Consider the following 15552-nt stretch of genomic DNA (forward strand, 5'->3'; position numbering starts at 1 on the left):
GGGATCCAAATGGTCCGCATCCTCCAGGCGTGCCTGGAGTTGTTCAGCAACCACGCGCTCAATCACCTTGCCCAAGAAAGGAAGATTTGAGACTGGGCGATAGTTGGCCATACTGGCCGGGAGCCAGACAGTCGATAGCCCTGGTTAACTCCGCATTTCAGCGGGCCACCAGGGAATCAGCTGAAAGGCCATCAACATGGGATAAAGCATCCCCTACCACTCTCTGGAAACCATTTGGATCCATTAAGTGGCGGAGGCGGACCATCCGAATTGGTCCCACCTCCCTGCAGAGGGGAAGGGTCGCGGAGAAGTCCAGTTGCACCAGGAAGTGATCTGACCATGGCACTTCTTTTGTTTCGCTTTTAGTTAATGTCAGATCACCCACGTCACTAGAGGTGAACACCAGGTCTAAGGCATGTCCATGACTATGAGTTGGGCCAAACTTATTCAGGGACAGCCCCATGGAGGCCATGCTTTCCACGAAGTCCCGAGCAGCCCCTTGTAAGGTCGTGTCGGCATGGATGTTAAAATCTCCTAGGACAACCAAACTAGGCGTTTCCAGGAGAAAATCCGCCACGACCTGAAGCAGCTCAGACAGGGAGTCCTTGGTGCAGCGGGGAGGTCGGTACACCAAAAGGAATCCTGTACTGCCCCTATTGCCCAACTTCCAGAACATGCACTCAGAAAACTGGATCTTCCCAGTAGGACGCCTGGTGCAAGCTAGTGACTTCCTAAAAATCACTGCAACTCCCCCTCCCCGCCCACATGACCTGGGTTGCTGTGCGTAAGAGAAACCTGGTGGGCAAGCAGCGGCAAGGACAGGCCCATCTGCTTCCTCCAACCAGGTCTCTGTCACACATGCCAGGTCAAATCCTCCATCCACAATCAGGTCGTGGATGGCAGTGGTTTTATTCATCATTGACCTGGCATTACACAGCAGCACCTTCAGGTCATGTAGGTTTCCCCTGTTGATTCCAGTATCCATCTGGTCAAGGCCAGACCCGGAGGCAGGGATAGTCTTCAAACAACGACTAAACCTGCCTCCTCGGTAATGACATGGTCTGGTCTTAGCGTAACTCCGCCTCCTGCCCATGATCACCGAGATCGGATGTCCCAGTGCTTCCCCCCCTGTGGAACTTGTCCCAGCCATCGTGTTGGCTGGGGCCCCACTCCCAGGCAGCCCTGATCCCGCCCCTTAAAAACAAAACACAAACTATACAGAACCAATAAAACAACAACAAAAAGAAACAGAACAATTATACTAAAATTAATCCCCAACTAAATATCCATCCCACCCACCCCCAACAATGGAAAAAAGGGAAAAAAATAAATAAAAATTTAAATTTAAATTGCCACGGACTGCTTGAGGACATTTTAAAGCACATTAACCACCTGGAACAGGGAAGAATGGCAGAACACTTCCCACCCTTCCCAAAAAGTTTGTTCCAAATAAGTGCCTGGGCCACGCCCCCTGGGCCAGCTGGAAAAGGCCCTGGAAGGGAGCAGGCCCTGCAGTCCTCACCCAGCCGATGGTCCCTTAAAAGTTTCCAAGAAAGTTTCCAAGAAATTTTGTCCGCATCTTACGTTTGCACTTCTCCTATTATACACATTATCGTATGCAATTCCCCCCAATATAAACATTTTTGCAGCAATTTACTCCTGATATAATGTACTTGGGTGTGTTGTTTTCTCTAAAATGTGCATTTTAACGTACACTTCCCCCCCAATGTATGCATTTTGTACACTTTTTTGGTGTGTGTGTGTGTGTGTGTGTGTGTGTGAGAAAAACTGCACTGCAAAATTTTGAGAAGTGTGGATTTTGATGGCTAACCCCATTCCGGTTAATGCATTGTGTCAGGGGTTCAGGGAGAGAGGCGCAGAGGAGGGAGGAGACCGAGAGTGAGGGAGAAGGATTCCAGCCTGACGAGGAAGAGGACGACAATGACCCGAGATGGTCCATGAGTCCGTCCAGTGAATCGGAGGATTCCCAAGAGGGAGCCCCCCTGGTCAAGCCAAGGGGAGCCCAAGGGGGAAGCAGTCAGGAGCAGGGGAACGTAGGGGGAACCGCCAGTGGGAGTTGGAGATCGAGACCTGCTTCTCCACCGGAACGGAGTGAAGAGGGTGGGGTTACCAGTGTGTCGGGAGGAACAGAACAAGGAGCAGAGAGGGGAAGGAGATCGGGGCAAGACGTCCTGCCGGAAGGGGCGGAAAGCAGTACCGGGAGCAGTGTGGCTGTTGAAAGGAAGGTCAGGAGCAACGTACGCGCGCCAAGTTCAAATGTGGAGGCGCGCGGAAGTGGGGAGAGCTCTGGGGAGGAGCCTGGTGCTAAAGCACGAAGGAGGGGGCAGCAGGCAGGAGAAGACTCAGCCTCTGGGGAGTCCCGGAAAGAGGGAACACAGGGGGGCAGGAAGACCCTGCGGAAAAGGAAGGAGAGGAAAAGGTGGAGCAGCACAAGCCTCTTAAACTGGTGCAGGGGAGGGACGGACTCAGAGGGGACTTCTAACATCTAAGGGTAACAGATGTGGAGCCACGGAGTTTGGATGTAATGACGAGAATGATCTTCAATAAAACCTTTTGTATATAACTTGGACTGGACTTTGGTCTCTTGTGAGCTGGGACCCAGGGTGGCTCTGACAGTAAGTCCCCTCCAAAGAACGCAAAAATTTTTTTTTGCAAAGCTCACGAACGGTGACAGCCATGAGTGCGGAGGAGCAGTTGACAGCTCTGCGAACTACAGTTTCCGAACTCACTGCTGCAGTCCTTGCGTCTCAGAAGAAGCATGACGAAATGGAGAAGCGCTGCCAGGACCTGCAAACCAGGTGGGAACGTGCAAGCAGGGAAGGGTTCCCAGGGTCCAGAGAAGGGATTGGACTTGGACGGAGGGGGGGCAGCCTAGTCACCCACTTCGATGGGAACCTGAAGCACTACCCCAGTTTCAGAGCAGACGTTTTGTATGCATTGCACTTGCTTCGTCATGACTTTAAAGATGAGGAGGAGAAAGTGGGGTTTATTGTTTCTCACTTGCATGGGCCGGCCAGAGACTGGTTGCGCAATTTGTGGCGTGAAGATGGCCCTGCCCGCCGCGATGCAGATGAATTCATTAAAGCAATGGATGCCTGCTTCCAGTCAACTGTAGATGTGGATCTTGCACGCAGGGAAATTTTTGGATTGCGGCAAGGCAAAGCCACTGTGCGTCAGTACCATTCCAGATTTTTTGCTTTACTGACTGCGCTAAGCTGGGAGAAGGATTGTGCACCTGTGAGGGATTTGTTCTGGGAGGGGCTCAGCGGTCCCATTAAGGATGAACTTGCCAGGGGAGACAGACCCCAGACCCGGGAGGAGCTTGTGCAGAGGGCTTTGGCGATTGGGATAAGGCACGAGGGACGTCCTTGGCACACTGAGGAAGAACGTCAGGTGCGTCCACCAGCGAGGACGTCTTCTTTCATCCCCAGGGAGTTCAGTCAGTCACATCCTTCGCCACTGGGAAGGCAGGGGGAGGAGCCCATGGAACTTGGTGGTGCTAAGGCTCAAGCAACAGCCAGAGCCCCAGCTTCCGGTGCAGTAAAGGCACAGCCTCCTAGAGGGACCAGGAAGTGTTACATTTGCGACAGTGCACAGCACATGGCGAAAGAGTGTCCCCAGAGGCTGCAGAAACACACTGCAGCTTTAGCAACTGTTGCAGCAGAAATGATGCAAGCAGAGCAACCTCAGGGAAACGACAGTGCCTGGCTGGAAGCAGAGCTGCTGGGGCTCAGCCAGGCGAATCTGTAGAGCAGTCCCCAGCGCTTTTGCAACGCACAGACCCTTTACCACCCAAGCCAGCGGTGCAGCTCACTGCAACACTTCAGTTGCCGAATGGAACCACCCTGGAAGTCCCCATCACGATTGATTCTGGGAGCAACGCAGATTTTGTGGGGACGCACTTTGTCAAGCAGCATCGCATAGCGCTTCTGCCAGCGACAACACCTCTGAACGTAGTCACGGTGGATGGCAGGAAATTGCTAGGAGGACAAGTTGTGCAACAGACGCCTCCCATGGTGATGAGGATTGGAAATCATCGAGAAGTCATCAGCTTCAATGTCACCCGCCTTTCAGACACGCCTATAGTATTAGGCATGAGTTGGCTGGAGAGACACAGTCCTGCTGTAGCGTGGTACCAACGGCAGATCACCTTTTGCTCATCGTACTGTGCTCAACATTGCATCCAGTCCAGCCAGGAGGAGGGAGCTGAGCAGCAGTTGCAACTTGGCATGGTGCAGGCAGTACCCCGCAAGTACGAGGGGTTCCTGGAGGTTTTCTGCGAGAAGGAAGCTGACCAGTTGCCGCCCCACAGGCCTTATGATTGTGCCATCGACCTGGTGCCAGGGGCGCAGTTGCCGACTGCAAAGCTGTATTCCATGTCTGAGGACGAGATGCAAGAACTCAGGGAGTTCATAGAGCACAATTTGAAGCGCGGATTCATCCGAGAATCGAAAGCGGTGGGGGGCAGTCCTGTTTTCTTTGTAAAGAAAAAGGACACGCCCCAAAAAAGACTCATTGTGGACTATCGATTCATAAACAGTAAGACCAAACCCAAGGCCTTCCCCATGCCCAAGATAGATGATCTCCTGGCAACCGTAAGGAAGGGGAAGATCTTCACCAAATTGGATCTGCGTGGAGCGTATAACCTCATACGCATCCGGGAGGGCGATGAGTGGAAGACGGCCATGTTCACGCCTCTGGGCACGTACGAATACAGAGTGATGCCATTTGGTCTCCAAAATGGATCTCACGTCTTTCAAGCATTTATGCATCACGTGCTAGCGGGACTTCTCTACAAGAAATGCGTGTGTTTCCTCGACGACATCCTGATCTTTTCGGAAACGGAGGAAGCCCATGAGAAGGACGTAAAGGAAGTCCTGCAGAGACTACGGGAGAACAAGCTCTACGCCAAGTTAGAGAAGTGCCAGTTTGATGTGACGGACGTGGATTTCCTAGGCTACAAGCTGTCCGACAAGGGGCTGGTCATGGACAGCGCCAAGGTCCGCGCGGTGTTGGACTGGAAGAGCCCTCGCAATCGGAAGGAAGTCCAAAGATTCATCGGCTTCGCCAACTTCTACCGCAAATTCATCAGAGGTTTTGCAAAGGAGACGGCAGCGATCACGGACACTCTCAGTTCCAAGAAGAAGAGGTTCGTGTGGACGGAACAGGCGGAGCGCTCTTTTCAGAAGCTTAAAAGCCTTTTCGCCTCCGAGGAGCAGCTGCTGCACGTGAATCCAGGCAAGCCCATACGAGTAGAGACCGACGCGTCAGACAGAGCGGTTGGAGCCGTACTCCTGCAAGAAGATCCACAGGGAAACTGGAGACCCGGTGCCTTTTACTCCAGAAAGCTCAGCAAAGCGGAGCAAAACTACACCATATGGGACAGGGAGCTGTTAGCCATTCACGCAGCGTTCAAAGCGTGGCGACATTTCCTCATTGGAGCCAAGCACACAGTGCAGGTCCGCACGGATCACAAGAATTTAGAGTATTGGCGCACGGCGAAACTCCAGAGCCAAAGACACATGCGCTGGGCAGAGTTCTTCGCGGATTTCGACTTCAGGATAGAGTACGTCCCAGGGGACTCCAACGTTATAGCCGATGCGCTCTCCAGGAAACCGCAATATCTTGAGGAAGCGGCGCCAATAGCAGCCAGGCACATTTTTGCACCGCAGGCGTGGGCGTGCGCTGCCATCGCTGTCGACCTGGACGCAGTGCGACGCGCGTTGCAGGTAGATCAGTTTGCACAATCCAAAATAGAGGAGCTGCGTAGGGGTTCGCTGAGAGACGAAGAGTTCCAGTTACGCGACGGACTGTTAACTCACAAGGGTGCCCTATACGTGCCGAGCGACGAGCTCCGAGCAAAGGTTCTGCAGCAGTTGCACGACGCTCCCAGTGCGGGCCATTTCGGCAGGGAGAAGACAATAGAACTGGTGGCCAGGGACTTTTGGTGGCCCCAGATGCGAGGAGAAGTAGCGGAGTACGTCGCCAGATGTGACACTTGTCAGAGGTCCAAGCCAGTACACCAGAAGCCGGCGGGCTTGCTGGAACCACTGGAAACACCACAGCAACCGTGGGAGAGGGTGGCGCTGGACTTCGTCACTGACCTGCCCAGTTCCAGAGGCAAGACGGCGGTACTGGTGGTGGTGGACTTGTTCACCAAGATGGCGCACTTCATTCCCTGCGCGAAGGTGGCGACGGCGGAACAGACCGCCAAGCTCTTCATCGACCACGTGTTCCGGGCGCATGGGCTGCCGCGGGCCATCCTGTCCGACAGGGGGCGCCAGTTTATTTCCAATTTTTGGCAGAAGCTCCTAGGTATCCTGCGCGTCAAGATCAACCTAGCGTCGGCAAGACATCCACAAACCAACGGCCAGGCCGAGAGGGTCAACGCGATCATGCAGCAGTACCTGAGATGTTATGCAAATCAGCGACCCACAGCTTGGGTGGACTACCTACCGATGGCGGAGTTTGCCTACAACAACACGAAGCATGCGTCGACGGGGGTGACGCCGTTCTTCGCGAACAATGGACGTCATCCCAGGACCTTCCCGGGGTTCGTAGCGCCAAGAGAGGGGGAGCCGCAAGAGGCCGACCAGTTCGCTGCAGAACTACAAGAGGTGCACGAGGAGCTGCGGAGACATTTGGAGCTAGCCAAACAAGCATATAAGGTGCAGGCAGACAAAGGCAGAAGAGTGGGAGAGGACATCCAGGTGGGGGACTGGGTGTGGTTAGCGGCCCAGGCGATGCCAACCAAGTCGTTGGCCAAGAAGAAGCTAGGGCACAGGCAGCTAGGACCATACCAGGTGGAGGCTAAGATCAACCCCGTGGCTTTTCGACTGGCCCTCCCCGAAGGTTCCAGAGTCCACCCGGTTTTTCATAGGTCGGTGCTCACTCCCTACAAGGCCCCGCACAGGTTTCAGGAGTCTGAAACAGTACCGCAGCCACGCACAGAGTCACCTAGGAGGGAGGGATCGCCTAGGGTCGAACCACTCAACGAGGTCACAGAGATCCTGGACTCGAGATGGGGGGAAGAGGGAATAGAATACTTTCTAGTCAGAGAGGGTGCACCAGTCAGTGCCAGTGGGTGGGTGCCGGACTACGCTTTAGACGAACCTCTTTTAAAGGACGAGTTCCATGCCCTTTTCCCACATAGACCCATGCCAGCCGAGTACTTCGATGACTGGCTCTTTACCCCCACATGTTCAGGCAGCACTTTCCACGGCTTTTCTTCAGCCGAGGAAAGAACGCCGAACTCAGACTCGCCCAGGGGATCGTGTTCGGGGGTGGACACAGAGCCCTCTTATTGGTGGGATGAGCAACCAGAGGAAGCCTGGCGCAAGAAATGGCTGAAGGGGCCTTGGTCGGCAGCACCAGACGAAGTAGCAATGGAAGAGGGAACTGCGAACATTTTGGGTGAAGAACCCGAATTCGAACACACGTACACCGAGCTGCCAGCAGAGGTCATGGACGTAGCCGAACTGTATCCTGCATCTACCTCCGAGGAGCTGCAGTTCCCACAACCCGCACCCGATGGGGGGGAGGGGGGAAGGGGGGGCTTCGAGGGGGGGATGGATGTCAGGGGTTCAGGGAGAGAGGCGCAGAGGAGGGAGGAGACCGAGAGTGAGGGAGAAGGATTCCAGCCTGACGAGGAAGAGGACGACAATGACCCGAGATGGTCCATGAGTCCGTCCAGTGAATCGGAGGATTCCCAAGAGGGAGCCCCCCTGGTCAAGCCAAGGGGAGCCCAAGGGGGAAGCAGTCAGGAGCAGGGGAACGTAGGGGGAACCGCCAGTGGGAGTTGGAGATCGAGACCTGCTTCTCCACCGGAACGGAGTGAAGAGGGTGGGGTTACCAGTGTGTCGGGAGGAACAGAACAAGGAGCAGAGAGGGGAAGGAGATCGGGGCAAGACGTCCTGCCGGAAGGGGCGGAAAGCAGTACCGGGAGCAGTGTGGCTGTTGAAAGGAAGGTCAGGAGCAACGTACGCGCGCCAAGTTCAAATGTGGAGGCGCGCGGAAGTGGGGAGAGCTCTGGGGAGGAGCCTGGTGCTAAAGCACGAAGGAGGGGGCAGCAGGCAGGAGAAGACTCAGCCTCTGGGGAGTCCCGGAAAGAGGGAACACAGGGGGGCAGGAAGACCCTGCGGAAAAGGAAGGAGAGGAAAAGGTGGAGCAGCACAAGCCTCTTAAACTGGTGCAGGGGAGGGACGGACTCAGAGGGGACTTCTAACATCTAAGGGTAACAGATGTGGAGCCACGGAGTTTGGATGTAATGACGAGAATGATCTTCAATAAAACCTTTTGTATATAACTTGGACTGGACTTTGGTCTCTTGTGAGCTGGGACCCAGGGTGGCTCTGACACATTGCTTTGGAAAGTATGAACTGATTCTCTTCCCTGCCTGCCTCCTTCCCCCTTCCTTCATGCTAGCCAATGTCATCCATCCCTTATACCTAGCCTCAGCCCTGGTAGGGAAAAGAGATGTCAGTGGTGAACACTGGTGAGCCTAGGCACAAAGCACAACCATCACCTCTGGCATGAACCCACCCACCTTCTGGGACCATCATCTTTTGTTTCGCCCAGGGTGGAGACTGCCTATGTCAGAAATATCATTACCAGGGACAGGACCTTCTCAGTGGTAGCCCCCGAGCTACTAAAGAGTCTCTTGAAAGATATTTGGTTGCCCCATGCTCTGTCTTCATCAAATCCCTTTTAGTTTTATAAATGTTTAGCTTTATAAATATTTAGCTGTTGCTGCTTTCTGGGTGTACTTCATGTTTTTTCACTGGTGTGTGCATGTGTGTGTGTTTTAAACTCATGTTTTATATTGATGCTTGCTGCCTGGTAGATCATACTGCAGAAAGGATATAAATATTTCAAACCAACCAACGAAAAAGAGAATTAAGAACCCTTGACAGCATGTGCACACAAACACACTTTTTAGTTGTGTCTGTTGAATGCCCCCACCCAAGGAGAAATAAGTAACTAACCATTTTCTTCCTGGTTTGGTGTTATAACGTATTGGAGTTAATTTTCTTTTCCTTTAAACTTTAAAGGAACAGACAATGGATGAAGGTTTAAAGAAAGTGCCTGTCCAAAGATGGGAGGGGCCAGTGGTGGGTGGTGTTATAGAAGAAGAAGAGGAGGAGGAGGAGGAGGAGGAGGAGGAGGAGTTTGGATTTGATATCCCGCTTTATCACTACCCGAAGGAGTCTCAAAGCGGCTGACATTCTCCTTTCTCTTCCTCCCCCACAACAAACACTCTGTGAGGTGAGTGAGGCTGAGAGACTTCAGAGAAGTGTGACTGGCCCAAGGTCACCCAGCAGCTGCATGTGGAGGAGCAGGGAATCGAACCCGGTTCACCAGATTACGAGTCCACCGCTCTTAACCACTACACCACAGTGGGTGGGGCTACATACCGACGAAAGAAGAATGGCAGACAAAATAAATGGACTACGCAGAATTGGATAAAATGACAGGAAGGATTCGAAACCTGCGGGACCAGAAATTTACAGAAGATTGGAAGAAATATACGAATTATTTGCAGAGCAACTGCAATCAACAAATTACATTAGCAGGACTACAATAAGTTTTGTAAGGAGAAATATTACAAAGTGAAAAAGCATAGAGATATTAGTTATTAGATTTAAATGTAACAGTGAAAGTAAGAAACATATATTAAGTGATTAGATTGGAAAATTTTCAGATGTGATTGATGGAAGTCAACAAAATTGTATAAGATGTAAAAGTATGTTTAATTACTGTTGAAAATGATATGTTAAAAAACTAATAAAAAATTATATATATAAAAAAGAAGTGGGTGGGGCTACAAGACCAAATGCCACTGAAAGAGTTTCAGAATACGTAGTCCTGTGGGATAAGACTTAAAATGTCTATCTAGCACCCTCCTCACAATCAGAACATGAGAGCAATAGCCTTCTCTCACTGTTTACCCCCAGCAGCTGACATTCAGGGGTAGAATCCTTCTGAACGTGGAAGTTCCACTTGGCTGAGATAGGTAAAAGCTAGATAAGCCCTTTCTGCACCTGAGAAGAGGTCCCTCCCCTGACTGGGTGAGGCTGTGGTGGAAACCAGGGCTGCTACTTCTGCAGTACAGCACAGACCTCCACCCTTTCAGAGACATGGGTGCCTTCCCCTTTACACCACCTTTCCAGTAATTTTTATTCTTCTCCCCAGAGTCTGCCTGGGGCAATGTAAATAAACAGCAACAGGGCTCTGTAGAGCAGACACAGCCCTTTCCTTGCTGTACTCCACCAGCCCCAGGCCATTATATTAGGCTTCTTTGTCATGACATGCCTTGCTTTTACCTGTGCCGGGAAACAAGACACGCACCCCAGCTCTGAGAGATCTCGCCAAATTTTGCTAAGGGAGAAAGAAGTGTCATAGTGGAGAAGGCTCTTGAAAGTTGTTGTTGTTGTTTAGTCGTTTAGTCGTGTCCGACTCTTCGTGACCCCCTGGACCAGAGCACGCCAGGCACTCCTGTCTTCCACTGCCTCCCGCAGTTTGGGCAAACTCATGCTGGTAGCTTCAAGAACACTGTCCAACCATCTCGTCCTCTGTCCCCCCCTTCTCCTTGTGCCCTCCATCTTTCCCAACATCAGGGTCTTTTCCAGGGAGTCTTCTCTTCTCATGAGGTGACCAAAGTCTTGGAGCCTCAGCTTCAGGATCTGTCCTTCCAGTGAGCACTCAGGGCTGATTTCCTTCAGAATGGAGAGGTTTGATCTTCTTGCAGTCCATGGGACTCTCAAGAGTCTCCTCCAGCACCAGAATTCAAAAGCATCCATTCTTCGGCGATCAGCCTTCTTGATGGTCCAGCTCTCACTTCCATACATCACTACTGGGAAAACCAGAGCTTTAACTATATGAACCTTTGTTGGCAAGGTGATGTCTCTGCTTTTTAAGATGGTGTGCTCTTGAAAGTAGCCTTCCCCAAACCAGTGCCCCCCACACCTTTGGGATTACAAAGCTCATAAGCGCCAGCCAGTTGTTTTGTGCTACAACTCCCTTAAGCCACGGCCAAAAGCTTTGGACTACAATTTCCACCAGCTACCTGTGCTGGCTGGGGCTGGTGGGAATTATAGTCCAAAAATATCTGGAAGGCTCCAGGTTGCCTGATTTAAAGTCATGCAGAGCTCAGGGAATGGATAGCAAATCAATGGTTTGTGTGTGTGTGTGTGTGTGTGTGTGTGTGTGTGTGTGTGTAAAAGGGAGGGTAGTTTTCCTTCCCAGCAAAGACGGCAGTGGCAGACCTTGGTGTCTCAAATTTCAACGGTGCCCTGTGGAACAACAAAGTTTTGCGCCCCCACTTTTCGCCTTCCATTCTAAATAATAATAATAATAATAATAATAATAATAATAATAATAATAATTGCACCCCACCCATCTTAACTGGGTTGCCCCCAACCACTCTGGGCAGCTTCCAATATATATAAAAAACATAATAAAACATTACAAATTAAAAACTTCCCTATACAGAGCTGCCTTCAGAAACTTCGTAGTTGCAGCACCCTCCAAGGCTCCATGCCCAGTGTGACCGAACCCCCTAAATCCGCCTCTGAAGACATACCCCATAATTGGTTACAGGGCAGTGGGGTATCATGCACACCCCTCACCAGACCTGCTTTGCATCCTTGAACGTTTTTGCCTGGCTGGAATGTGTCCTGTACCCTGGGCATGGAGGATGTTATATACTGACGTTCTCACCCTGGGCCAGCAGGGGGATACTGTAGATAGTTATGCAAATAAGGGATCGAAAGTGACGTTCAGTGATTGGATAGTTTTAGAAAATTGTTACAGTTACATTGTACTGGAGCTCTATATAAGCAGGCTGACTGAGCCCTTCAGTTCAGTTCTGTTCTGGCCTGTGAATAAACAAGAGCTGTTTGAAGAATCGCTGTGTCGTCTTATATGTTCGCCCACAACTTAACAGAGGATATCATGGGCGTGGATAGGTAACATCTAGTCTACGGTACAACATTTACATTCATGGCTCCATCCACTTTTGCTGCTGGCCCTACCCATCATTGGCATTTACCATTCCACTCCCACCTCCTGAATGCCATCCTAGAAGAGAATGTAGCTGTTGCGCTGAGAAATGTTCCCTGCCTCTAACTTGTAAAAACTTTGTACCTAAGAACTAGCGCCTGAGTATAATTTTCCCTCTTTCACCCAATCCACTCCCCGCTCCTTTTGTGTTATGTCTTTTAGATTCTAAGCTTGAAGACACGGACTGCCTTCTTATTTTAAGCTGCTCTGGGATTTTGCGAGGGTAAAAGAGTAAGGTGAAAACGCTCCAAAAAGGGGGGCTCTCTGGCTTGGACTCTTCTGGGAACTTGCTTAGTTAGTTCCCAACTTATGACCATGCAGATTCCTGGTTCAAGCATCAGAGCTCCCAGCAAGCCCCTCTCTGGGACCAGAGATATGGGACATGCCATGCCATATATCCACCAACTCTCTTAATCAGGATGGATCCAAATGATCACACTACGACATGATCTAGTTTCTGTTTTCATTGGCAACCTCTCTCAGCCAACCTCTCTTGGATTCCCAAGTGCTAGGCAAGCAAAACTGAATCTGTTCTGTGACTTCTGTGATTCCAGATGGAAAACACGGTTTCTTGGAGACCTCCAGTGGCTAAATGGAGAATAGCTATTGGCAACTGAGAGTTTCTCTTCTCACTAGGCCTGGGTAGACCAGAAGTGCTTTTGGTCCTTTTCTTTTTACACAGGTGCATCTGGGAAAGTAAGAGCTGGTGGACAGATTTAATGATGAAAGGAGTTGGGTGGATGCTGAGGTCAGTGACGTATGGGTGGATGGGTGACCTTGACGTTTGGTGGGATGCAGAAGCAACGCCATTCCAAAATAGCCCCCTTTTCCTGCTCTGACCTCTTTTTCTTAGCTTCTCACCCTCTTTCCAGTCCCCAGGGCTCTGTTTTGCCCTTTTATCTGCTCCTGAAGCCCCTTCTACCTTGCAGACCTTTCCTGTCTGTGTGTCCAAAGATTGTGGGTGACACGTCTTCCCTGGGACATTTGCTTACACCTCACTTGGAGAACAGTAGGACATTCTAGAACGTCTTGGTGCAGCTTGCGAGGATGTTGTTGTTTAGTCGTTTAGTCGTGTCCGACTCTTTGTGACCCCCTGGACCAGAGCACGCCAGGCACTCCTGTCTTCCACTGCCTCCCGCAGTTTGGTCAAACTCATGCTGGTAGCTTTGAGAACACTGTCCCACCATCTCGTCTTCTGTCGTCCCCTTCTCCTTGTGCTCTCCATCTTTCCCAACATCAGGGTCTTTTCCAGGGAGTCTTCTCTTCTCAGGAGGTGGCCAAAGTCTTGGAGTCTCAGCTTCAGGATCTGTCCTTCCAGCGAGCACTCAGGGCTGATTTCCTTCAGAATGGAGAGGTTTGATCTTCTTGCAGTCCATGGGACTCTCAAGAGTCTCTTGAGAGGATAGACTTGTGCAACTTTGGTCAGATCTGCTCATTTACACGTGTACACAATCACGATCCTTAGCACAGATGGTCACCCCTGCTGCATTGAAATGAGCACGGTATCCTTTGCAGGCCCAGGAATTAGCGTGGTCTGGGACTGAGGAAGACCAGCTTCAAATTCCCATCAAGCTGTGAAGCTGACCAGATGACCTTGGGTCTTTCAAACACTTTCTTCCTCAGCCTAACCTGCCGTACTAGGTTGCCAAGGGAATAAAATGGCTGCGAGGATTAACCATTTGTCTTGCTCTCAGCTCCTTGGAGGAAGGGCAAGGTAAAAAAAGAAGAATAAGAATAAATGACTCTATGCATATCTCCAGCTCACTGGCCAGGGACTGGTTATGAGCACAGAATGCTGATTAAACCATGTGAAGATGTAGTTAATCTGCAATTTGTTGAGATTAGCTGAGACTCTCTTGAGTTTAGGTTCTGCCCCAGAGTCTTGATGTCACGTTAGTCTGGATCACACAGAAATATTGTTCTCCATGTATTGGGTGCAGTTGGGGGGGGGGAGAGGACCCTCAAATACTTTTTTAAAAAAAGCTTGCCTTTGGGATTTGCTTGGAAATAACCTACTAGGCCTCCTTCCTGTGCAAATCAAGCCCATCTCCAATTAGTCCAGATCCTCCTCCTCAAGGCAGCGAAGTCTTCTTTTCCTTTGAACCCCTCCGAAGCCAGAACAGGTCTCCATCTCCGCTAATTCCATTTGACACCCGTGGCCAAAAACCTACCTTCAAAATAGGCGATTTCTCCTGCTTTAATTGGGGACACTTCTTCCTTAATTCTCTTTAATTAGACAAATTGGCCGCGGCCTCCAGTGACGGCGGAGAGGCCCTAACAGTGGGAGGCAGGAGGTTAATAGCAGCTAAAAATAGCTTGCCGGTAAGGACCTCAGTAGGAACACAGAGCAAAATACATTCTTCCCTAATTCATCCTGGGGGAGAGGTGGAAGGTAGTGGCTTTTGAGGGCCTGAGGGTGTTTTCTGGAGGGCGCAGTCTTCTTGAACTCAGTGCTCCCTTATTTTGTTTACCATCAAGTGAATGGATTTTCTCCCTGGACACCAAGAATACTTTCTTGTAGAGGCTGTGTAGACAAAGCCATTGGAAAATGTTCTGCCAAAACCCCACAGGGAAGCCAGTTACCGTATTTTTCGCTCCTTAAGACGCACTTTTTTCTTCCTAAAATGTAAGGGGAAATGTCTGTGCATCTTATGGAGCGAATGTGTGGTCCCTGGAGCCGAATTGCCCAGGGACAAAAAACAGATCATGGTGGGGGTTTTTTGAAAGAGGGAAGGGTGTGTTGAAACAAAGCCGCTGATCGTTTGCTGATCGGGGGGAGAGATAAGGGATGCTAGAGATAAAGGAGGCTGCCTGGGAGGGGGGAGGTAAAAGCCCATGGATCCTCAGGATTTTTGCATTGGGTCACCCCAAATTCACCATCAGATCACATAGCATGTCCCTGGCTACAGCCTGCACCAAAAAAATCACGCACCCACTGTTTCCTGGGGCTGCAATGGTGCAAAAATGTGGTTACAAAGCACGGATCCACACGGATCCTCAGGTGCGTCTTATGGTCAGGTGCATGTTATGCAGTGAAAAATACGGTAGGTGCCAACGCTGACTTTTTCAAACCAGGTTAAGAATTTTCAGAGAATTTTAAAGATCTGGGGATGGGGGAGTTAAGTTCCTGTGCTACAATTCGCAGCTTTGTACCTTGTATGTAGTTGATAGTGCTTAGCGTTTTATTGTACTGGTTTTGCATTTGAGTTTATACGCGGGTTGTCTCTTAAGTTTATTGTGGTTTTATTTTTGGTTCTACTGCTATATTTTTATTCTCCTTTTATTGTACGATGCCCAGAAAAGTTGTTTTATGAGGCGTCTTGTAAATAAAATAAGGTCTAGCAGCAAGGCTTGCTGATGAGCTGAAACTTCCAACTACCCAGACCCTATCTATCTGGGTGAATTGTTCACTTTTGGACATTTTCATACAATATCTTGTACCCAGAAATAATAATATTTTGAACTTCAGTG

General features: G+C 50.5%; 1 protein-coding gene across 1 annotated transcript in view; it reads left to right on the forward strand.

Annotated features, from left to right (window-relative positions):
- PSMD8 (proteasome 26S subunit, non-ATPase 8) overlaps positions 1-15552 on the forward strand; it is a 328475-nt gene that overhangs the window by 249363 nt on the left and 63560 nt on the right. The gene's annotated exons all lie outside the window — the stretch shown is intronic.

This window comes from Podarcis cretensis (assembly GCF_951804945.1).
Source record: "Podarcis cretensis genome assembly, chromosome: 8".
NCBI classification, from domain to species: domain Eukaryota; kingdom Metazoa; phylum Chordata; class Lepidosauria; order Squamata; family Lacertidae; genus Podarcis; species Podarcis cretensis.